The sequence below is a fragment of the Tachypleus tridentatus genome, chromosome 2, assembly GCF_004210375.1.
Source record: "Tachypleus tridentatus isolate NWPU-2018 chromosome 2, ASM421037v1, whole genome shotgun sequence".
Lineage (NCBI taxonomy): Eukaryota > Metazoa > Arthropoda > Merostomata > Xiphosura > Limulidae > Tachypleus > Tachypleus tridentatus.
Window position 1 is genome coordinate 49,442,536 of NC_134826.1, and position 26,390 is coordinate 49,468,925.

A 26,390-nucleotide genomic window follows, 5' to 3' on the forward strand; every position below is an offset into this window, starting at 1 on the left:
AGGGATACCAATATATTACAATATTCCTATGTCACATTGATGCATTCTGGGATCTCCTTCAGATTATATGTCAGTTTTTGTAACACGACCACAAACATAAACATTCCTTTAATACAAAATGTTATTTATCGAGTTAGTCTTAAAGAGTTTTGGTTGTTGTTATTTATTTCGATTCTTACTTTGGTAGGACATCTCTAGAAACAGAAGAAGTAATGTTACTATAAACATTATGTTAAACAATAATTGTCTTATTAATAATAATAAGACAAGACTGAGAAATTATTTCTAGTCACTAGACAAGAGTGCTGGTTTACAGAGCAATTAGGAATAGAAATGACGAGCAGCAGTTCGTTCCATTAGAGTAATAGCTTCATTAATTATATAAATTGCAAACATAGAGTAAAAGTTATGAGTCCACGTATGTGTGGTTTTTGGTTTTTGTTGTTTTGGAAAGACGCGCGTATTACACAAACGTACTTTACAGAAATACATATGTATCTATATCTTTATATATATATATATATAGAAATATGTAGGTATACATATACACACAGACAAACATCAATATATTGCGAGTTGACTCAGATTCTGGCTTCCGTCTCGCACGAGCGCAAGAGCTCCGGCCACGCTGCCATGCCGTAACTAATCATTACAGCACTCTTAACGGGAAACAAGAATGCCACTTTCCTTGATTACATGGCACGTGCAAGAAGAGGGACTTGAGCGTCATTGGTGTGTTTTTATACAGATATGATGGAAGGAGGACTGCTCTATGTGTGCTGATATTAATGGATATGTTTTATGCATGTATCCTTACGAATGTACGAGACGCTGTTGCACCTACCCATAATGTTTACTTTGTTTCTTTTCACTGTTTTACTTCTTGAATCGGCTATCACTCGACCTGACTATGGTTTTCTGCCTCTCCCAAGAAGTATTATAACACAAAGGCCAAATTCTTCCCTTTAGTTGCTAACCGTGGCACAAAGGGTTACAAGTTTTTAAACGCGTTTAATAAACATAAACCTGTTCTATATTCCAACCTATGATCTCGACACTAACTCGTTTTCATTTACGCCCGTCATATGTTTGGTACTGTTGAGTAAACAGAATTTAAACGCTTATGTTACTGAGACACTAATTTAAAGTAATGGATGTGGGTGTGACAAAGGTTTCATGTAAAACAAAGAAACTGAGAACAAACTCCCGTATACAATCACTTCACTCACAGATAGGATTTCGTCACGTGTTTCTTTATCATACAAATAGCCAATCAACAGTAGCAATATATATATATCCTCTTCTTTTTCCTCTATAAAGGCGCCATTTTACCATTCAGTCGGATAACAATAGCATTAATTTTATTATATACCAGTCTTTCCTTAAGTCATCTAGTTACGTATCTTTTATTTTATACCAGTCTTTCCTTACGTCATTTAGTTACGTATCTTTAATTTTATGTCTTCCCGTGTATTTACTACATATTCAAGCTGCTATGTTTCAGTTGTTTTAATTTTCATTTTTATATAGAAAACGCATCAATCACTAACTACAAAAATTACACTTTGTAAACTTTGTCATGAATAATAATTAATTTAAGATAATTTGAAGTTGACCTCGAGTGAGCGACATCTGTAGGTGAAAACAAACAGCACACGACTGAAAGGGCTTTATTGTCTGTGATTGTATGCAAAGGATACACGCCGTCTCGAATTACTCCTCACGGAAGATTAACTTCCCCTTTCTCTGTTGTATTTTTGTCTTGGTGCACTGCCAAAACAGATAACGATGTTATTTCCTTCCTCTGTGCCCTTTAAGCCGACACAAGTACTTGTATTCAATTATAACCCTAACTTGTGAGACACGTTTCATATATATAGATGTGTGTGTGTTTATATATAAAGTTCGACGAAGTACCCACTTTAAGCAGGTTACTAGATTTTTTTTGCACGAGCTTTCTTCTATTCATAATTTTCTGTTTTCTCGTTGACCTACATCTAACTATTCCTTAATGAATTATAAAATAATAAAACGGCAATCGTTTCAAGGAGAACATTTTTAACGTTTAAATTTCGCGACTTGTAGAACGTCAGTTAATAGTTGCTTGTTTCAGAATTTCGCGAAAAACTATACAAGGATCTATCTATGCACAGTCATCCTTAATTTTGAACAAATAACGCAGAAGAAGAGAAAAGGCAGATAGTCAACAACAACAACCGAGGGGTTCTTTGTCTGCTATAATTAAGTTGACACTCTTGTAACGCACATACAGCCCCGAGATGCAGAACGGGCTTTATCACCAGTTGAATGCCAAACACATAATCTGGGATTCATAGACCAGCACTGTACCTGATGGGCAACGTCAGGCTCAAAAATGAACTAAAGTAAAACTCATGATAAACATATGTGGCTTCCCTTTCTACTGTTAGAACTGTCGTGTGAGCACGAGAATAGGCCCAGATGTGCGAATCTTACCCTGAATGAATGAGTGATGGTAGCTGGATCCATGTGTTCCTAAAACGTACCTTAACTGTACTAAATGCTTATATTTTTCAACACGATTGGCAAATGGCAATTCAAAATACAGAAACGATTTTGTAATTCGAATAATTAGGAGCAACAACATACCAAAAGTTAGAATATTCAGTCCTGCATAATATTGCATAAGTTTACGTTTTATGGTGTACAAAACCGATCAGACACATCATGATTTTTCATGTATGTTTAAGAGAATATTACAAACGACTGGCAAAAGGAAAGAAGGCATTAATAGATGTATCCAGTTGTCATTACAGTAAAAAACTAAAAAATCAAAATCATATAGGAAGGACACATGTAGAATATGTAACACGTGTTCATGGAATGTTATAAATGTAGTCAAGACGTTACAACAGTGGATTCTACAAAATGATGCGTAGATGGTGCTTCAAAAAAAAACATTGAACAAATATCAAAACAACTGAAAATAGACTTCTTTTGTTTGAATCCTAAACACCGTGATAAGAGGACTGATAAGACAGAAGGTCACGCGACGAAATTTGAAAATTCGAATTTTCTCGTTATTTTTGGCACCCACGAATTTGTTATACTGTTGTTATTTGGAATACAGCACAAAGCTACACAGTGGGCTATCTGTGCTCTGCCAACCACAGGTATCGAAACCCGGTTACTAGCGATGTGAGTCCGCAGACGTTCCACTGCACCACTGGGTGCTATAGATACTGAAAAGTACCTTACTAACATTAGTTTGGAAAGAGGGGTCAACATTTTATTTCAACGTTGAATTATCGACTAAGGAAAGGATCGATATCGGGATATACAAAAAAAAATCGATTATTTGATTCTTCCAGCAGTAAGGGAGCACCTTTAAACTGGAATCGCTGTTCTAAATCTGCACCTTTAAACTGGAATCGCTGTTCTAAATGTGGACCTTTAAACTGGAATCGCTGTTCTAAATCTGCACCTTTAAACTGGAATCGCTGTTCTAAATGTGGACCTTTAAACTGGAATCGCTATTCTAAATGTGGACCTTTAAACTGGAATCGCTGTTCTAAGTGTGGACCTTTAAACTGGAATCGCTGTTCTAAGTGTGGACCTTTAAACTGGAATCGCTGTTCTAAGTGTGGACCTTTAAACTGGAATCGCTGTTCTAAGCGTGGACCTTTAAACTGAAATCGCTGTTCTAAATGTGGACCCTTAAACTGGAATCGCTGTTATAAATGTGGACGTTTAAACTGGAATCGCTGTTCTAAATGTGACTATTTTCCTGAAAACTGTTTTAAAAATCTCGATCGGATCAAGACGTACTACCAGTTGCAGCCAGCTTATACTAATTTTACAAAGTCACAAAATTACTGAAGAAAGTTAAGTTTTTGCTTCGTTTCTATTTCCATAAATCAAATGATAATAAATTTAACGGACTTCATCGATTTTCCAATGTAACTCAAAACCTTATACTTTCACTTATCTAATAAGATATACAAATTCCATAACTTGAACAGAAGTTCCAACATTTTACGACTTGGTTTGGTTTGTTTTGTTTTGAATTTCGCGCAAAGCTACACAATGGTTATCTGCGCTAGCCGTCCCTAATTTAGCAGTGTAAGACTAGAGAGAAGGCAGCTTGTCATCAAAACCGACCGCCAAATCCTGGATTACTCTTTCACTAACGAAAAGTGGAATTGACCGTAAAATTATAACCCCCCACGGCTGAAAATGCGAGCATGTTTGGTGTGACGGGGATTCAAACCCGCAACTTTACGACTTGGATGACTTGTATTTTAGATTACATATAATGTTTCTTTCTCTTTTTTTACACGTTAAACTTCGTATTTAAAATCCCCCGCTCGTACAGTTGTAAGTCTACGAATTTACAAAGCTAAAATTAGGGGTTTGATTCCCCTAGGTGGACACAGAAGATAACCTGATGTGGCTTTGCTATAAGAAAACACATACGCACGCACGCTCTTACTTTAAACGCATCGTATTCTGCCTGCACCGCTAGAGAATACAACTCCATCAATCAACAAGATAAAAATTCAGTGGAAAAGACAACATAAATAACAACCACAGAAACACCATGTGAAAAGTCTAGCCCTCTGCAAAGCAATTAACAAAGCACAAACATAAGTGTGTCCGTTTCCAAAACACGCGTTCATTTGTCTGATTTCATTGGGACATATAATTCAATAAATACCTTCATACATTTGTCTTTGAAGTGCAGAACGTTAAAGAGCGCTTTATATCCTTCAACCAGCTAATAACCTTCTAACAGACCCTGTCATTTCACACATGACAAGTAAAAATACAAACAATTTAACTTTTAATCTCAAAACATCTGCTCACTTTCGAAATTAAATTTTTAAATGCGACCTCTGGCGTTAGCATTGTGCTACATATACTTTAATTATTATACGCCATACAAAGTCATTAGGTTTCCGTTTCGTTCTACATTTTTGATACGTTTATTTGTAAATTAAACATAAAACTATAATTAGCGTGTTTCTTCCATTCGTCATTCACTTAGTGGTACTTATACTGGTAAAACAGAATGAGCTCTTTCAATCAGAATAAAGAAACATTTAAAGTTACTGTCGTTTTTAATTTGTTGTTAAGCATAAGTTATACAATGGGTGTGTGTGTGTTTTTCTTATAGCAAAGCCACAAAGGGCTATCTGCTCAGCCCACAGAGGGGAATCGAACCCCTGATTTTAGCGTTGTAAATCCGGAGACATACCGCTGCACTAGCGGGGGACGTTATGCAATGGACTATCTGTGCTGTAACCGTCATGACTATTGAAACACAGTTTTTAGCGTTATAAGCCTTCAGACTTACCACTAGAGGGCGATAATGACGTCGGAATGAAATTGAAAAAGCAGGTTCAACATTACACAACCAATCACAAAATTTCCTTCGATCACACATTACTGAACGAAACTTGTTTCATCAACACAGCACAAGAGAATCTATGAAACATTTCAAAATTAAGAGAAACATAATTGATAATGAAATATAATTTAATTTAATTATTTGGAAGTGGTTTTCTGTAAGTTTGTTTGCTTTTTTTTTCTGATTAGTAAGTGAACGTTGATTTGAATCGCAATTATATTTCAAAATGAAATGTTCCACGTATTCAAAATGTTTAGTTTGCTCTCATTTTGATTATATGTGTATATATATAACAGATGATCAATTCCTGCTATTTTGAGACTGAGACGTGGAGAAAAGCAGTTAAAAAGTGTATCGTCAAGATCTGATAGAAGACAACGACCACGGCCAAACTAGGGTTAGCAAAACGTGAATACCAAAAAAGTCGTATATGATGATATAAATTATATTATTGAAGATTATATATTCAAGATAGTGATGATGATATAGAAAGTAAATATGTCATGAAAGAATGCAAATATCTAAATGATATCAGATATGTCCAAATTAGATCCTTCTCTGACTTATCAAATACAAGATTGTGTGAAAGTGGAATCTTCAAGTCTACCACTAAATCAATTCGTGTAATTATCATAACACTTCAGTACTATGTTTTCTTTTTTTTTTTTAGCAAAGCCACAAAGGCTATCTGCTCAGCCCACCGAGGGGAATCGAACCCCTGATTTTAGCGTTGTAAATCCGGAGACATACCGCTGTACTAGCGGGGAGCACTTCAGTACTAAAGAAAATATACTCTATTATGTTACTCAATGATGGAGACCAGTTATTGTTTAATACAAGAAAACAAACTGTAAAAACAAGCAGAGAAACCAATGAAATCATATCCAGTAACAAGTTAAAGACAAATATAACTGAAATACAAGAAAAACATTCACTGCATCCTATGAAGCATGTTATTAGCTTCACTACAAAATGATAAAGTTTTAGGTTTGTTTATAATCGATATCAAAACCCAATAGATTATCTAATGATTTAACCTGATAAGATATCACATAAATGCAATCCAAATGAGGATGTTTATAATTGTAGTGTATATCTAACGTTCCTAATATATTACTAATATAATTGTAGAGCTAGTTATATCTAACGTTCCTAATATGTTACTAATATAATTGTAGTGCTAGTTATATCTAACGTTCCTAATATGTTACTAATATAATTGTAGTGCTAGCTATATCTAACGTTCCTAATATATTTGTAGAGCTAGTTATATCTAACGTTCCTAATATGTTACTAATATAATTGTAGTGCTAGCTATATCTAACGTTCCTAATATATTTGTAGAGCTAGTTATATCTAACGTTCCTAATATATTACTATTATAATTGTAGTGCTAGTTATATCTAACGTTCCTAATATATTACTAATATACTTGTAGTGCTAGTTATATCTAACGTTCCCAATATGTTACTAATATAATTGTAGTGCTAGTTATATCTAACGTTCCTAATATGTTACTAATATAATTGTAGTGCTAGCTATATCTAACGTTCCTAATATATTACTAATATATTTGTAGAGCTAGTTATATCTAACGTTCCTAATATATTACTATTATAATTGTAGTGCTAGTTATATCTAACGTTCCTAATATATTACTAATATACTTGTAGTGCTAGTTATATCTAACGTTCCTAATATATTACTAAAATAATTGTAGTGCTAGTTATATCTAACGTTCCTAATATATTACTAATATTATTTGATATGTTCATCTCGATCTATTCCTAGTACAAAAGATTAGCTAATTTAACTGTACGACAGGTGTTTAGAAAAAGCGTTTCCACATTATATATCACTTAACAGCTTGTGCTGTTGTTGTTGTTTTCAGATATTGATTGATTATTTCATTAGGTAAAACGTAATAATAAGATTTGTCAATATATTTTAATAACACGAATGGCCTGCTGGTTATGGAGCTCGCCTCGCAACCTGGGCCCCTTCACCGAACATGTCCGCCGTAATTATATTGTGGCAGTCAATCCTACCGATCGTTGATAAATAGTAACCCCAAAGTTAGCAGTGGGTAGTGCCTTCCCTTCAGTCTGTCACTTCAAAATTAGGAATACGAACGCAAGAAACCCTAGGGTAGTTTTTCAAGAAATTCAAAACAAACCAAATGACAAAAGTGAGAAATCGTATCATACGCCCATTAACAGTCCGTTACTAACTGACTCTTTGATATAACTAAACCCAAAATGGTCAGAAAGATGAACAGTTCAAGTTAAGCCTATTAAACTACGTTATAATGCCTTGCATAGTTTCAAATTTGAGTGATCTTGCTGTCTTTTTCTTTATCGTGAGAAGCGATCTCTGCAAAATAATTATTTATCGCCGTTCGATGCGTCTCGGATCTCTAACACCCGAAATGACCAGACACCACATTTGTTGTACTTTAATTCATTTCCTGGTACAAGAGACACGAACGTCGTGTTTAGTTTAAAGTTCGTTGTAATGAAATATCTACAAACAGTGGCGGCTGTAGTAATAACCAGCTGTTGTTTTCAAAAACACAGGAAGCGTATTTAAAACAAGCATTAACAGAAAGCCATTAGCGTTTAAACGAAACGTCACGGTCTATGATTTGAGCGGAGAGAAAAGACGAAAGTTGGCTGTTTGTCATGGGAAACTCCAGTCTCAATAAATGTGACCTCGTTAATTTCCTTTCTACTAGTCCTTATTTTAATGAGGACTCGAAGTTAGGTCGTCCTTTGACCAAGTAACTTTGTGCAGTGGCGCGTTGGCCTTCCGCTACCAGGTTCTTCGAATAGTCTGTCATATGTGATGGATGAGATCCAATCCCAAATTGACACAATTATCTATGTCTAAAGCTCGTGCCTGTTGTTCCACTTATCCGTTTATACTCAAATATATATAATACAAATTTATAATGTAAATATAAACATTATTCAAACAGTTAATATTTATGCCAAAAGGAAGGACTGCGATAAAAACAGCAAGATCAAACCTATAATGAAACAGAACACATTTATTTATAGTACAAAATTAACTTTAACCAAGAGGTAACGCTGTACAATAAGAATAAAGTCACCAGGGCATAAGGCCAGAAAATAAAACTCATCTCATTTCCCACTTTATAGCCTGTGCCTTGGAAACTTTGTTTCGATTATGAGGCGTTTTATTATTGTTGTTCTGTTTTATAAAAAAATAAATTTATGCATATCTATTTGTAATGTAAAATATACAAACGACTGTGAAAACAAACACTATTGTTGGATAATATCACAGTCAAATCGGCAATTTTGTATCACCAAGGTTTAGATGTTAATGACGGCTTCTGATCAAACGTGCGTCAGCTAGCTTTGAGTGTTAGGCCTAATAAGTATTCATTCCAGATGCTTAATGTCGTAATTAAATATAGGAGGAAATGAAAACCAATCCCTTTATAAAATATTTGGTCCGTTAGGTGGCATAAAACGCTGTCTACTAGAAACACAATTGAGGCTTTGTTTGACCACTGTCGATATTCCAAGGTCACAAACTTTTTTTACAAGGTTACTGTACTCTAGAGAAGCCACACCCCGTTTTTGGTAAATTCTTAATCCATATATGATTCAGCCATTGGAAGCATTAGATAGATGAGTGTTCTTCACCAGAGAAAACCACTCAGAAACTAGGGGTTGCATCACCCAATAATATTATCATTGATACAAAATCATTGTACACACCTGTTCTACAGAATGACAGTTTCATTGCTCTAAAACGTTTTTAGATCAAAGACCCACAATGTACGTGTCTTAAATGTAGAAACCACCATCAGTTTTTCAGTATCACTTCCTTTATTGTTTAACTGGACAATAAAAATAGCAAACTTGATTGTACTAAAGAACGTTTCTAAATGGAAATTCTACAATACTCCCAGGTTACCTTAACAACCATTACTTTATAGGCACTTGTAAAAAACAACAGAAAGTTGGAATGTTAAAGTTTTGACATTACTGGAAACAGAATATTTATTTACCTTATTGAAGTTATGTTTCTGATTATGTTTACTTTAAAATAACTTAAAGAGGTAACAAATTTATTTTACCATCTTTCTCACCGAAAGCGGGTAACAAGGTTTTGCTATAGAATTGCTTACTTTGTCAGTTGTAGATAAAGAAAGAACGTTTGATTCATCCTTTGATATAAGTGTAAATTTAATCCCCCCCTTCCTATCTTGGAACACTGGGGTTGGTTCAAATGATATTTTAATTTTTTGAAAAACAGGTATAAAGAACAGGATGACAAGCGCTTCTCAGTGGCACAGTGGAATGTCTGCGGACTTACAAACACTAGAAACCGGGTTTCGATACCTGTGGTGAGCATAGCATAAATATCCTATTATAAAGTTTTGTGCTTAACTTTAAACAAACATTCAAGGACGGCACGGATATTCGAAGATTTCGGGTGCCCATCGGTATTACAGCTACCAGACCAGAGAATTAAAAGAAATGTAGAAAATGCGACAATATTGTTGAAAGTGTGGAGTCTCTTTGACTGACGTAGTGTTTATGACTTTGAAGTAACAACATTGAAATATTAATACAGCAATACCAGAAGGAAGAAAAAAAGTTGATTTTATTTTTCACAAAAATATTGCAATTTAAAGCAGGGTTTTGATTTTAATCAGCAAATTAGATTTTTACAAGCTTGAACTATAGGTAAATTTTATAACTCGTAGATCTTAGTCACGTAACACAAATCTGTAGGCCCCTAGTGGGACAGCAGTTAGTTTAGAAGCTTAAGATATTGAAATCCGATGTTCGATTCCCGGTGGTGGACATGGAATGCAGCCCAATGTGACTTTGCTTTAGAAAACAACAAACAAACAAACGTACATCTATATGTCTGATAAAACCTGTTCAACAGTTTACACCAAATGTCCTTGTAGGTAACGTGAGTGATTTGGTAAGTAAGATTTACATGATTTGACATATTTCACACATCCAGTTTATACAACCACGTTCATTACTGACTGTCTAGGTGGTCTCTTTTACTTGCATTAAAATGTTCTCAGAATTGCGCACGAGAGGCCTACACGTGCAGCGCCTAATAATGTGTGTGTGTGATGGTGGTGGTGGTGGGGGGGCTAGACTGTTTTGGTTTAGAAAAATCCTACGTAAACCTTCAACAGGTCTTGTTACTAATATCATATAATTTAGCGACAAAAATAAGAGTGCCTATCGCTGAACTACTTACGATTCAGAGTAGGTTGAACTTGACCTCCTAACTACGTGGATGACGATGACCACACAGTTCGATTTGTGCTGCGAGTCAGTCAGAGCTTTCTTTATCCAGAGTTGGCTTCGTCAGTCTAGAAACAAGTTTTGTCCTTCGAAAACCCTTGATTTTCCAACAGAACTGTCAGCATATAAAATTAAAGCTTTCCTTCCGTAACTGTCATTAATACGGTTTTAACAGAACAATAAAAAGAGGTTTTACGGACAGCCTGTTCCCTACTCGTAACACTCAATAACAACATAATGAACCCGTAACGACAAACGTGATCCTTTCATAATAGAGAACGCAGTAAATTCGCTTGGAAGCGCGCGCACACAGGAAATCAGGTGCGTCAATCGGAAGCACTATAGTGATAATTCTTTAAGCAGTGCCATCTATTGATCATTTATTAAATGTATTTTTTCTTTCTTGTATTAAAGTTACTTTGTTCTACAATTAGTTGCATAAAATAAAATTAATTGTTTTTACAGTTATTTAACACTAACTTCTAATAAAGACAAGATATTTACATAATTTAGAACTAAAAATGAATTATGTAGTGGATATAGCTGATTTAATACACTGTTCTCGAGTTCTTAATTATAATAATTAGAATGTATCGTTTCATCAGATGGGTACCCTTGCTGTTAACTATATTATCGGCCATAAACCCAATAATAATCCGCAAATTTCATACAGTCCAGAGGATTTCGATTAGTCCTAAGTCCAACATACTAAGCTACCAATGCAGAATAATCATTATAATAAAATAATAAACATAGAAATAAAATAAGAAATAATACTAATTAATAAATAAAAGTAAATTTATTAGCTATTTTAACCAGCTGGTAGCATAGGCAAACAAACCATTACTAAGTTCATGCCAACAACTCCTAATTTCTATGAATCAGTAATATGTGAATTCTAACTTTCCTCTGTAAGCGTCGAACCAAGGATCGTTGAAATGTAGAAGTTTGTACTCACTTCATGACAGTAAAGATAACTTAATATCTGACTTCAGTTTCCAAGCTTCAGATATTAAATATTGCAACCTTTATTATAGTAAATATCACCGCTTCCTAATTTCATTGAAAATATTAAACAATTGTCTGTACTATGTTATTAGACATTCAGGGTTAGCGTCTCATAGACTTAAATGGTGTTAATATTGTGTGTGTGTGTGTGTGTGTCACTAAAAGTGTCACTACTTGTTTAGATTAGAGTGTTAAACTAAAGTTTAGGTTGTTGACACCGACAAGCATCTAATGTACTCATGTGCTACACCGTAGATTCACCATGGCCGCCCGACTCGCAATATGTGGGTCGCGAGTTCGAATCGCTCTTTCAGTCGTGGGTGTGCTATAATACAATGATCAATTTCACCATTCATCAGTAAAAGTATAGCCCGAAAGTTGGCAGTGGGTGCTGATAACTAGCTGCCTTCTTTCTCTAGTCTATCAGTGCTAAAATTGGGGACGGCGAGCGCAGATAGCCCCTCTTTTCAAAACAAATTAAAGTTTTGTTTAGTAAAATTCGCGGGTAATTTCAAAACAAATTAAAAACGTTGTTTAAAGTTTTGTTTATTTAATCTGGTTATTGCTGAAGATAGATCTTTAGAGTATTAACTATCCCCCCCCCCCACGAAAAAAAAACTAGATAGGTTTTCTGTGTCCTTCCTTACCAACCACTTTCACATTCAATATTTCTCTAAGAAAAGTATTTCGATTCTGTAAAAATGTAGTTTTCTCTGTCTTTGGTCGTGAAAGCACTCAAGCTTTTTTTTTTTTAAATACAGGTGTCTCTATCTGTGCAAATACCACCTTTTAAAGAAATTAAGATATTTTCGGAATTTTTCTTACATCGACAGAAATTTGTAGTTACGTCTGATGAACAAAGAAATCGTAATAAGAGTAAACATAACTCTGGCAGATAAATGGCAGAGAGGAAACTAATTATACAACACAGTGCTTATCAAAAGTGTTCAAAACACTACAGAAAAAGATAGAGAGAAAAAAAAAAAAAAGAGCCAGGACAAGGTATTCTCCAACGATGTTGTTTAATGAAAGCTCTTAGTAACCCGGTCTGAGAGTATAAAGGGCGGCTTCGCGTGCACTACAATTATCTGTGTGCATATGCATTTCAACGATACCGCAGACGGGTACAGATAATGCACTACAGAAAAGCTGATATAGGCGTTTTTAATTCGAAAAAAATATAAACGGAAAACATTTTCTAACATTTTCGAACTACGAACCTCTTTGAAAAATTTAAATTAAAACTTTCATCTTTGTGAACGTCAGAAAGAGAAGAACGAAGACGGAAAAAAAGTTTTCACATAACTAAACAATGTTTAGTTTCTCTCAGTACCGTTATAAAAATAACAAAAAATAATTATTTACATTACTAAGCCTAAGAAGTTTAACTGGGCGACAAAAGAAAAAGTTTAAAACAAACAAATCTTTCAAAATATCGTTCAGAAGAATTCGGAAAGAAAATCACAAACCAAACTTCGTATTTTGGTGTATGGGTTCAAGTTTTAATTTTTATAATGCCGTGTTCATCATAGTTAATGTACATATTTTTCGTCTTCAACTGACGTTGGCCTGGCATGGCCAAGCGCGTCAGGCGTGCGACTCGTAATCCGAGGGTCGTGGGTTCGCGCCCGCGTCGCGCTAAACATGCTCGCCCTCCCAGCCGTGGGGGTGTATAATGTGACGGTCAATCCCACTGTTCGTTGGTAAAAGAGTAGCCCAAGAGTTGGCGGTGGGTGGTGATGACTAGCTGCCTTCCCTCTAGTCTTACACTGCTAAATTAGGGACGGCTAGCACAGATAGCCCTAGAGTAGCTTTGTGCGAAATTCCAAAACAAACAAATCAACTGACATCACAAGGACGGTGGACTGAGCAGATAGCCCGATGTAGCTTTGCCATACGAAAACACACACACACACACATATCACAAGGCTAATAAGATAATTTAAGAACATAGCCTGGATTATCAAAATAACCTCAACCCGTTAATTGTTGTTTCTTTTAGCAAAGCCATACCGCTATATCTGCTGTAACGAACCCTTGATTTTAGTACTGTAAATTCAAAGAAAGACTTACCGCTGTTTCACCGGTGCATGAACCCGTTAATAATATTAATTGTTTTATGGCATATCTCTAATTTTGATACCTGATTACTTAGTGTCAAACCTACAAACGGGTTAAAGTGCATCGTTATTTCCTTAATAATTATTTTATTAACCAAACTTTGAAATTATTTTTGTCAATCTCCCGAGGGGGGTTGTATGTCATATGGCAAAGCTTGGTTGTTTTTAAGTGCAAAGCTACACAATTGACTAAATGTTCGTATTTGTGAGGGGAGGGGATGTTTTGTGGATAAATACAAATTCTACTTTCGAAAGCTTAGAAATCTAGAATTCTATCACATAGACAAACCGCATCCTGTTTTGGAAGTATTTTGGGGTATTTGCTTATCATAAACACGTAATGCGTTCAGAAACCTCCATGTTCATACCAGTGGAAATATGTAAATTTTCAGCTACACAATATATTATTTGTGAAAAGAAATTTGATAACATTATTTTTTTTAGAGAAGATATACGTTATTTTGCAAAGTAAATAAGATTATAAGTTGATATATATATACATGCACACAGTGTTGTGTAAAACTGTTAGAGCAGTCAAAAATGAAATTTTAGGCTACTTTCAAAGAATAATGGAAAGTAAATCGTAGTTGAAACATCAAAATGTTATCACTATTCATATTTAGAACAACAGAAACTTGGTGGAAGTTCAGCAAACAATAAATATTTTGTGTTTCCATTTTGCTTTAATAACTGCAGACAGGTCTTTCAGGCAATGTTGCAACATATATAATCAAAGTCTCCTTTGGAATTTTATTCCAAACGTCTCCAATACGCTCTATAAAATTTCTTTGGAAGTAACTTTTGATTTATCAAGTTTATGACCAATCAAACCCTAGATCAACTAGGTGGAGATAAGCTCTGTGGTAGTTATTGCATCATTTGAATGACTCCAACAGCTTCGTTTTTAGCTACGTAATTTCTAGTTAGGTTGGATGAGTGTTTGGAGTCATTACACACTTTTTTTTGTAGTATATTCCTTTATCAATAACACAGAAACCACCTGGCAAACCATGATGGATCAATATCTGATGGTATTTGCGCTGGTCTATTATACCAAATATTTTGCAAATATCTCCTGTCACCTCAGAAGTAAAACACCCCCAAACCATCACACTGCTTCCTCCATGCTTCATGGAAAATGATATGCGTTGAAATATCTTTCATCTTCTTTCCGCTGGACGTATAATTTGCTTTTTGAACCAAATATTTCACACTTGGACTCATCCCTCTATGACACCTTTTTCCAAGTACCAACAGTCTAGTTTTTGTATTTTTAAGCAAATTTTCGTTTCTTGGCAATACTTGGAGACCGAAATATAGGTTTTTAAACTTCTACATGACCAAATATTCCATTATCGTTGAGTCTTCTTGATACTGTAGATCTGGACACTTTTCTGTCATTTGATACATGGTTGTTTATCTCATGCTTGAGATCAGTAGCAGTCTTCCTTCTGTCCTGAAGGCTACATAAACAAAGATACTTAACATCAGTATCATTGAGGTTAGTGTTCTGCCTCTTATTTTCTTATTTTCAAATTTACTTGTATCACGATCTAGGATGTACTGGACAGTGTTTGGGGACCATTTCAAGTCTGTAGAGTAGAGAGTTCACGTAAAAGTTTCACGTGATGCAAGTTGGACTCTCCGACAATTCTCTACGCTTTTAGAACCATGGCATGACAACATAACTTACTATATAGTGTTAAACACTGTTTTTATCAAGGTTTTTTTGTGGAGTATTATTAAATTGATTTATTTTATCATACACCGGTACCATAATTAAGACACTGCATGAGGTACCATGACAGTTATTTCAGGCCTTAAATTTGATAAGTATGCTCATTCAAACAGACATGCCCTTGCTAAAAGTAAAAGGGAATTCTAAAGAATGATAAGTATTCTCACCCTGGCTCATTAATTTGTTAACAGGGGCCAGTGAATCATTACTACAGTGATGAAATTTACATTCTGTGATGACGTAGAAGAATTGCAAAATGTTCTCTTGTCCTAACACTTTTGCACAGTACTGTATACTGTATATGGACTGTATGTTAAACTAACTTGTTCAATATGCTATATACATCTTTGTCAATCTTTGTATTTGAAATAAAATTATTAAACGGATAACCTTTTATTATTACGCTTCGTACATTCCACACAATGTTGTTCTAACTTAGAGGTATAGTATAAAAACTCAATACGAATACGTTATAAATACTGAGTGAATCAAGTCAATGTTTATAGACGGCATTGAACAGTTGTTGGTATGTTAAACACCCTGTATTATTTTTTTAACCTTTAAAAGACGTTTCTATAGTTCTTGACACACAACATTCAATATATATGCATAGTATTATAATTATTGAATTTAATCATTGATTTATGAACTTTCCATAATAGCGGAAAAACTACGTGGTTAAAAGCCTTTTCAAGTTACAAAAATTAACAAAAAAAAAAGAGAATAGAATATTATTTTCTGTGAATTTTTTATGACGCAAAGTTCAACATGACCAAGAGATCTTCAAATAAAAAACACGAAATTTTTCACACATTTTTTCCCAACAGTCGCGAGTTCACTGTAGGTAGCCAGACTATGTTTGATCAAATGCACAACTAATATTGAACCTTCAAGACGTTAGTTTATAGACTTCTTCTGAAGAGAAGACCACTGGTCAAATAATGTGACTACTGGCTTAGTTTGAATTAATTCCAGACTGCTGAGTACTGCGACAATGTTAGTATGGTCAAACAAAATAGCTTGTAGCAGTACTTGGATATGTCTATGATTTACTATACATCATATAAAAATAGATATAAAGAGTTACACAAATATTTATTTATATTTATATGAAATACTTAATAATAATGAAACTACATCTAGAGATATGAGGTGAAGTTTTTTTTAAGTCTAAGAATTACTTGATAATAATATACAATGTCTGGCCAACAGTTAACGTACAGAGTGAAGCATAGTGAGATAGTAATATACGTTGGAGTATTAGTTAGGGTAAATCATAATATAATAGGAAGACGAGAAGACGAGAGCAAGATCATGTTGTACAGGTATTATTTCTTCAGTATTTCAATATATTATCGACCCCTGTACTACTTGTTTACCAGCAGAGGTTTTTTAATGTATTTTTATACTCAGCTTATGTACGACTCCTATTACAATAAAGCTGGCAATGAAGTACATATTCGCCCCTTTCATCAATAGAAATAGGGTGAAAAAGAATAATGTAATTACATCAAAGTTTGTTTTTAAAAATATGGTCTGAGTTCCAGTATATTAACAACCAATAACAACCATAAAACAACAATGAACAAATACTGAGAAATAATAAGTGTTGTGACACTTTACGTTTGTTTTTGAATTTCGCGCAAAGCTACGCGAGGGCTATCTGCGCTAGCCGTTCTTAATTTAGCAGTTTAAGACAAAACAGTCAGTCATCACCACCCACCGCCAACTCTTTTACCAACAAATAGTGGGATTGACCGTAACTTTATAACGCCCCTACGGCTAAAATAGACAGCATGTTTGGTGACGGGGATTCGAACCCGCGACCCTCAGATCACGAGTCGAGTGCCTTAACCACCTGGCCATGCTGGGCCCTTTAAAATACGTAAGATGTTTCTTCACTTATTAATTTGGGGGAATAAGAAGTTTTATTGTGTCAGAGTACTTTAAGGAAGAAGTAGTGATGTATTTAGAACGAAAGGAGTACCATGAAAGTTGTATTTACGGAGTTCGTTAAATATCTATTGTACATATTACCGAGCATCTACCTAGCCTACTACTTAAAGTATCTAACTGTGAATCATATTTTGCGTCTTGTTGCCGTAAAACCGCGCTCCGTACTTTAGAGTTGCGAATGCATTGTGGGGTTGATATTTAGATTCCACTATTCGAGGAATAGCGCCCAAGAGTTAGCGTGGGTAGTGTTAACTTCGTTCACTGTACTCTATCAGTTGAAAATTAAGGAACAACAAGCGCAGAAAGTCCTTACATAAGTGGCTTTACACAGTATCCGGCACAAACAAATTGTACGAATCTATGCCTTGAACACAGTGCACTGAATACAGATAATAACAACCAGAAGTCAATTATTGTGACTTTTTAACTTTGACAAAAGTATATTGTCTTAACAAGAAGTTAACTTATATATATTTAAAAAAGTATAGTTTTCAAAGAACTAAAACAGTTTTACAGTTGTGTTAGTTGTATCTGCTAGTTATTCCTCTGCGTTAGTTTTCTTCTTCTAGTTTATAAAATATTAATTGTTTTGTTTTGTTTTCCTTAGCTTTTATCTACGTAGGTATAATATACTTTTTGTAGTGTAGTTTGTCCTCGAGAATAGAAAGAAAATACTTAGAATTTTTGGCGCCAGCGGAAATTAGGCATTGTATTGATTTCCAGTAAATATTCATATTTGTTTATATCTAAACATACGCGCTTACATCACCTAACGACATACGGGCTTTACATTACACATCGGTACAGTTTCCGCCAACTTGAAAAGTGCGGGACTTTGCTTGGAAAGTTCCAAAATAAATATTTGCTTTTGATAAATTCATTTAGTTTGCTGAAATCGTTAGACGGAAATTAAATCTCTTCGGGATATTAAACTAATTTAAAGAAACAGCTTAATGCGTGGTGTTTTATAGATTGGTCTAGTGTGCAAGGAAAAGCTCGATTTATCGAATTTGGTGCAGAAGAAAGCGGTATAGCTAGCGTCGACACACTTGTTGCTAGGTGACGCTATAGACCTATTATGTACGAGAGCTTACGTGTTACAGGAAAAAAAAAAACACAATACATGTTGATTATTTATCGTGTTATTTATTACTCCATAAGTCTATCTACCAAACACGATAAAATATTCTAATTTAATCGTAAGACACACGAAGAATATATTTCCCAGTAATTAAAATATTTTGTCGCGAACGTAATAATTTATAATGGTTTTCTGTTCTTTTCTAAACACCGTATTATCTTGATTGTCATTTCCTCGACATTCTTGTCGTAAATGTTATCTTCTGGTTTCATTTTGTATGATGTGTTTTATATGAAACGAGGCTTAAGTATCTTTCTTTCCGTCTTCATTACAACAGTTTTATAAAAAAAAATGATGAACCCGTCACTAGTTCCTGGCCGGGCATGGCCAGGTAGTTAAGGCACTCGACTCTGAAGGTAATCTGAGGGTCGCAGGTTCGAATCCCCGTCACACCACATATGCTCGCCCTTTCAACCGTGGGGGTGTTACGATGTTATGGTCAATCTTACTATTCGTTGGTAAAAGAGTAGCCCAAGAGTTGGAGGTGGGTGGTAACGACTAGCTGCCTTCCCTCTAGTCTTACACTGCTAAATTAGGGACGGCTAGCGCAGTTAGCCCTCGTGTAGCTTTGCGCGAAATTCAAAACAAATCAAACTGTCACCAGTTAAATTTAATATAAAACATTTATTAAATACTCATCACTTAGCTTTAAGAACAAGAAAGGTGTGCATGCCATCGTTATGTTTTTCTATTATTGTATTATAAATTACTAAATTTTTTACACGAATATAATTGACGTTGAACAGAACCATACCTGAATAAATCAATTAATAGTTCAATGATTAGGGATCTAATCAATAAATAAGATACTATTTTCATTGGTCCTGTGAAAACATGAATTAACGCGTTTTTTGTTTTTGAATTTCACGCAAAGCTATACGATGGATGTGGGCGTCAGCCGTACCTAGCAGTGTAAGATATGAGTGAAGACAGCTAGCTGTTCATCACCACCCGTCGCCAACTCTTGGTCTACTATTTTACTAACGAATGGTGGGAATTACTGTATTATTACAACCTCCCCACCATTTGGTGTGAATTACTGTATTATTACAACCTCCCCACCATTTGGTGGGAATTACTGTATTATTACAACCTCCCCAAAGCGAGCATGTTTGGTGTGAAGTAAATTCGAACCCGTGATCTTCCAATTACGAGTCGAGCTCCATCATCACCTGGTCATGCTGGACCCACTAGAGTTATGAAACAAAAGAAAAAAAAAACAATAATTTGCTGTCGTATTGTCATGTTAATTACTTATTTTCGCATCAATTTTTACAGCTTCATTACAAGTTCAAAAGCTATTAATTCGGTTTAAAATAACTTATATGCACTTATAATACTGTTCTCTAATGTATGGAGGTTGGCTGTTTTTTTTGTTTTTGTTTTTTGTTTATCTATCAAGCATTCTCCACACAACGAGAAAAAATATAAACCAAATAAAATGCGTAAAACAAGGGAAAAATGTTTGACGTCTTGATATTGTTTTGTTTTCAAAATTGTAGTTCTTTGATATACATGTATATATATATATATATATATTTCATTAATGAATAAAATATGTATTCCATTCATGGTCCGACATAAACAGGTAGTTAGTGCGCTCGACTCGTTATCTGAGGGTTGCAGGTTCGAATCGCTGTCACGCCAAACATGCTCGCCCTTTCGGCGGTGGGAGAGTTATAATGTGACGATCAATCCCACTACTAGCTGGTAAAAAAAGTAGCTCTAGAGTTGGCGGTGAGTGGGGATGACCAGCTGCCTTCCCTCTAGTCTTACACTGCTAAAGTAGGAACAGCTAGCGCAGATAGCCCTCGTGTAACTTAATTAAAATAAACAAACCACCATTCATTAACAAGATAGTATGTTTAATTATTGTACGATCAAAGACAACTGCTTATACTTTATTTATTGCATGCGCTGTCACTCAAAATACACCTTTCACTAAAATGGTTCATATTCAAGTATACGTTACTGCATCTCATTTTGGAACGAGTAAACCCAAGAAATGTGGCGAAGCAAACAACTGAAGAAACGTGACGTGTGAGGTCACGTGGATGATGTTACGTAACATGCAGCAGTTGAAACATTAAATCCTTAAACGTGTACACATGAGTGACATATCATAAAACTTTCAACATCTAACACATGTATAGGTAGAGAAGTCTAGAATATATTTCCACACACAAACTTGTTAAAAAATATAAGCTACAAATCAATTTAATTTCCTTAGTTTCTATGCTCAATTATCTCTTAGTTTGTATCTCTCTTCTTCCTTCAAAGTTCCTTTCGATTTACCACATACGTATTCCTTATTTTATAATGCAAATTTTTAATTATTTCTTGGGAAAGCATCTCTTAATTTAGATAGAGTTCCGTTCCATATATTCCTTTGATAATTAACTCAGTTATTATCATTTTTTGTTGTTGCAATATTTGTGTATTCTAGTCTTGTGTAATTTTATATTATTTCTAACAGTTCTCTGGAAGATTTTTTATTAATATCTAAAGTGGGAGTTTTCGTTGAGACAAAAAATGCAAGGGAGGTTTAGTAACAAGTATTAAGGTAGCATTTTATTATAATTATAATTTATTATAATTTACAAATTGTAGAATTATGTCTTCTAAAAATTGATATAAAATAAAATAGCTTATCTTAAATTTAACTGATGACCTTAAATTAAGCAAAATCACTTAATGATAACTGTTACTCTTTTAACAAAAGCTACACGATCTCGCGCTCTGTCCGCCGCGAGGTTTGTTTGTTTGTTTTTGAATTTCGCACAAAGCTACTCGAGGGCTATCTGCGCTACCCGTCCATAACTTAGCAGTGTGAGACTAGAGGGAAGGCAGCCAGTCATCACCATCCACCGCCAACTCTTGGGCTACTCTTTTACCAACGAACAGTGAGATTGACCGTCACATTATAACACCCCCACGGCTGAAAGGGCGAGCATGTTTGGCGCGACGGGGATGCGAACCCGCGACCCTCAAATTACGAGTTGCACGCCTTAACGCGCTTGGCCATGCCAGGCCCAATTGTACGATGAACACAGAGATGCCAACCATTACGATTTGAGCGTAATCATTACGATTTTGGTGTAAACATTACGACTATACGCTCATACAGACATATATTACGACTTGTTGCAACTCCCAAATTATTACATATTATATAGGCTTATACAATAAAGTGAGAAATTGTTCCCCCCAGGGCTTGAAACGGGTGAAAAAATTTCTAGTGAGATACAAATAAATTTTGATAATAAATAAAAGACATAGTCTGAATGGCTACTTGCGATAATCATGTTTGTGCTTGAAATAATAAAAAATATTTGTATCTTCGACGTCTACCAATAGTTTGAGTGCGGTGCTTCTCCATACTGAGTACATGGGGAAATTCACGCAAGCATTTGATTACGAGTCGAGTGGGCCAGGTGGTTAAGGCATTCAACTCGTAATCCAAAGGTCGCGGGTTCGAATCTCCGTCACACCAAACATGCTCGCCCTTTCAGTTGTGTGGGCGTTATAATGTTACGGTGTATGTAGGGAGTCTTGTAGAAATATATGGTAGCTATTTCTACTATGAGAATATTTTAGCCTTTTTGTACATCTCATAAAAAGGGTGGGTTGTTTCTACTTTGTGAATGTTTATAGATACCAAGAATAAATGTTTTCCCACAATTGGCTGCAGACAGCAAAAGGTACTTGGAGTTTAGATATTGTTGGTTCAAGCATTCAACTTCTAACCTTCGACCAATTTTCCTTAGAAGCTGACATCAGCATCTGATTTTGTCTGATAGATAGAATATCCCCACATGTGTTTGGGTGCTATAGCCACAGACATTACACATTGGGTGGTGATGACTAACTGTCTTTCCCTCTAGTCTTACACTGCTGAATTAGGGACAGCTGGCGCAGATAACCCTCGTGTAGCTTTGTGCGAAATTCAAAAAACAAACAAATCTCAGCCTCAGTAACCTCGAGGCATCTAACAAAAGGTTAATTAAACCAAACAATTTCACGAGAAAATGTGAGGTTAACGGAGGAATTCAATGTGGTTTGTCACGAAACATTTTAAAATTAGGGATCAGATCAGGATCCTACCTGTGGTATCATTCAATGCACGGATTTACTGCAAAACACCAGTGGGATCCGCTCGCTAACTGGAGGCTCGACGAACGTCAAGTTTAGGGACGTTTGTCTATTTATCTCTGAGTTCTAATTAAGTTCGTCGCACGCGGAAATTTTCATCCCAACAATCTTAATTAAAACACATACACACAAACAGATAGACAAACACAGTATCTGAAAACAAGAAGTGTTTCTGTAGTGAATGCGATGGACTGTGGAGAAAGAGGAAAAAACCCTTGGTGAGTTCTCTCCCACTGGTTCAGTACGTGCCTCATTCCTGTTACAATACTATGTTACATAATACAATAAACCCAAAGATAAAGTAAATATTGAGAATGTAAAACAAATTATATCGTTCAAAGTTTCAAGGAAACATGAACGAAATTAAGTGTGTGGTGCCTCCTACCGAAAAGTTATCACAAAGTTCTTAAAGCTCTCCTAGTGGCACAGCTGTATGTCTGCGGATTTACAACGCTAGAAACCGAGTTTTGATACTTGTCGTGAGCATAATACAAATAGCCCATTTAACGCCTTGTGCTTAATTTCAAACAAACAACCGTGTTCTTGAAATCTGACAAAAATGTGCCCAGCAGGTGAGAACTCGGTCTTTAATACTAAACTACAAATACATCACACAAAAAGCAGGATACATAACTAATCAACCACGTGACCTTTATAAACTTGGCCATTAATTAATTTCACAACAGAACATACAGCTTAATGATATTAAGAAAACACACAGGTTCAAAGAACAAGTTTAAGACATGTACAAAACCGTAGTTCTATGAGATACAATGATAATACCTATAGAACCAATGCTACTGATATGTAATGAAATATACCACTAACTTGTTGTAAAGGTCACATACTACAACTGAGATCACAAAACACAGCTGTTTGTCTTCGGGCATCACGTGCTGTCTTTTCTGCAAGAAAACGTAATTAAGTGTCAATTAGTAAATGAAGTCCTATGGAGATCTTTAATCAGGAAAAGTTAGGCGTTTTTGCTCAAACCACTTTATGTGTCCAAACTGATATGAAAAAAAAATCAGACTTCAAACAATTACATATTCACCAAGAGGTTGCAAACAAATAATGCCATCACTAATGGAGATTCGTTTATCTTAAATATACAAAACAAATCCTTTTTAAGCTTTGTAATTCATTTAATTGTTTATAACAAATAACACAATGTAACACAAATATTGTTCCTGAATAGTATGTGTTATTTCTTAATTGCTTATGTTGCAAAAGTACAGAAAATAATCATTATTCCCTTCAAACTTTGCTTTTATGACCTGGATAATGAAATTTAAAAATTAACCCATTTTCTAAGTGAAAAGGAGCAAATTTGCACATTTTCATTTACATAAGGTCTGATAAAACAACATATGAATCAAGTTATACAAAAATGTCTAGAAGTGAGTAGTTTTTTGAGATTTGCGACTATAATGTAAATCACTTTCACGTATCAGCTCCCAAATATAGTCTCCCATCATGCTTTAATTATATGCTTCTTGGTAACGGCGTTCAATGTCCAGTATATCTTAGCGGAAGCGCTTGTCTTGCTCCTCTGAGAATGCTCACGTTTTCCTTGAATTTATCAAGATGAGCGTTAAGGATGTGGACTTTCAGGGACATACTGCAGCCCATTTTGCCGTAGTTCTTCACCAGAGCCTCAACCAGTTTTACATATTTTTCGGCCTTGTGATTGTCCAAGAAGCCCCGAACCACTACGACTAAGTTGCCCCAAGCTTTTTTTGCCTTCCTACTGAGCTCCTTGGGGAATTCTGTGCACTCCAGAATCTTCTTTATTTGTGGTCCAACGAAGACACCAGCTTTGATCTTTGCCTCAGATAGCTCAGGGAAGAAGTCTCAAAGGCTGCAGACTCCTTATCAAGACCTGTGACAAATTGTTTCATGAGACCCAATTTTATGTGCAATGGTGGAAACAACACCTTCTGGATGTACACTAGTGGCTCACACTTGACATTGTACCTCCCCACAGAGAACTCGGTCCGTTGTGGCCAGTGCTTCCTGTTGTAATGCGCTGAGGAGTCCCTGCTGCCCCAAAGGCAAAGATAACAGGGAAACTTGGTAAATCCTCCTTGGAGACCCATCAGGAATGAAACTGTAATCTGAATCTTCAACCTCTACCTCCTCTTCTGATTTGCTACTCCATTCTGAGGATGGCTGCTTTCTCTCTGAAGGAGTGGGTACAGGGAACTCAAGACAGTGTGGCACTAGGGCGATGAATGATGGAAGGTCCGGATACATGATAGCAGATTTATAGTTATCTTTATAGTTTATACGATGTCTATGTTTAAAGGGGACATGTTTCTCAAAATCTAATCCAAATTAGTATTGTTTTTTGAATTTGGAAAATAAAAGTTATTTAGCACTTAATGAGTAGTTAACTTATATGATGTTAAAGTTGTGGACTTATATATTACTTTTAAAATGATTGTTTTTAATTATTTTTATTAATTTTTCATTTATGAGGATGGAAGGTGTTTGCGTGTGTCAGTAAGCACATACAGATAAGATTTCCCCAGGTTATTAACGTGTGTACCTCGAAGTATTACTACTAATTATGAAAAAAAATGTGCGTGTTACAGCACACACACACACAACATAATTGCGTTAAAAGTTAAATACTTTGGACCAATGTATTGAAGAAAAAAATACAATAAAATAAATGTGCTTAGGCCAATATATATTTTATTTAATACTTTACTTTTGAAGATTTATCTTGTTAATTTCATGACGGAATAGTGTGGTATATGTTAATTAATGGGTATACATTACACAGATGATGAACTGTGTTTTCTTGCTGCTATATCTAAGTATGTTGAAAGAGTACAGGAGTGCATATTTGAGTATAGTAATAAAGAAGGCCCGGCATGGCCAGGTGGTTAAGGCACTCGACTCGTACGTAATCACAGGGTTGCGTTTTCGAACCCCCTTCGCACCAAACATGCTAGCTCTTTCAGCTGTGGGGCATTATAATGTGACGGTCAATCCCAGTTTTCGTTGGTAAAAGAGTAGCCCAAGAGTTGGTGGTGGGTGGTGATGATTAGCTGCCTTCCCTCTAGTCTTACAATGCTAAATTAGGGACGACTAGCGCAGACAGCCCTCGAGTAGCAATGCGCGAAATTCAAAAACAACAAAGTAATAAAGATATTTACAAAGATCTTCCTATTTACAACATAGAAGCTAGAAATTATTGCATAGCGAATGAAAAGTAAATGTGTAAATACAGATTAGTAAATTAATTAGTATTCTAAATAAAATAAATATATACCTTTAAATACAATTTATGTGTTGAAAAATGATTTCACGTGTCGTGAGTGAGAATAAAATACGTACGTGTCACGGTTAGATTTTTATTATTGTACAAAACTTTGTTTAAGTTATTTTAAACTAAAATGGTAAGTTTACAAAATATATCTAATAATACAACAATATATAGTTTATATATATTTATATTATAATAAAATATAAGCAACTCTTAATAGCGTTTCCGTACGGTTGAGTGGCTAGCAGACCTACCTAACGTTCAGGAACCCTGCGTTCGATTCCCTACATAGGATGTTCT

General features: G+C 35.2%; 2 protein-coding genes across 2 annotated transcripts in view; one reads left to right on the forward strand and one right to left on the reverse strand.

The window, feature by feature from the left end:
• The window catches only part of LOC143243292 (LIM domain transcription factor LMO4-like), a 70,673-nt gene extending 59,682 nt beyond the window's left edge, over window positions 1-10,991 (reverse strand). Inside the window, exon 1 of the mRNA XM_076487147.1 lies at window positions 10,652-10,991. The gene's annotated coding sequence lies outside the window, so the exon portion shown is untranslated. The remainder of the gene's footprint in view (window positions 1-10,651) is intronic.
• The window catches only part of LOC143243305 (DNA polymerase epsilon subunit 3-like), a 79,100-nt gene that overhangs the window by 22,978 nt on the left and 29,732 nt on the right, over window positions 1-26,390 (forward strand). The window lies entirely within an intron of this gene.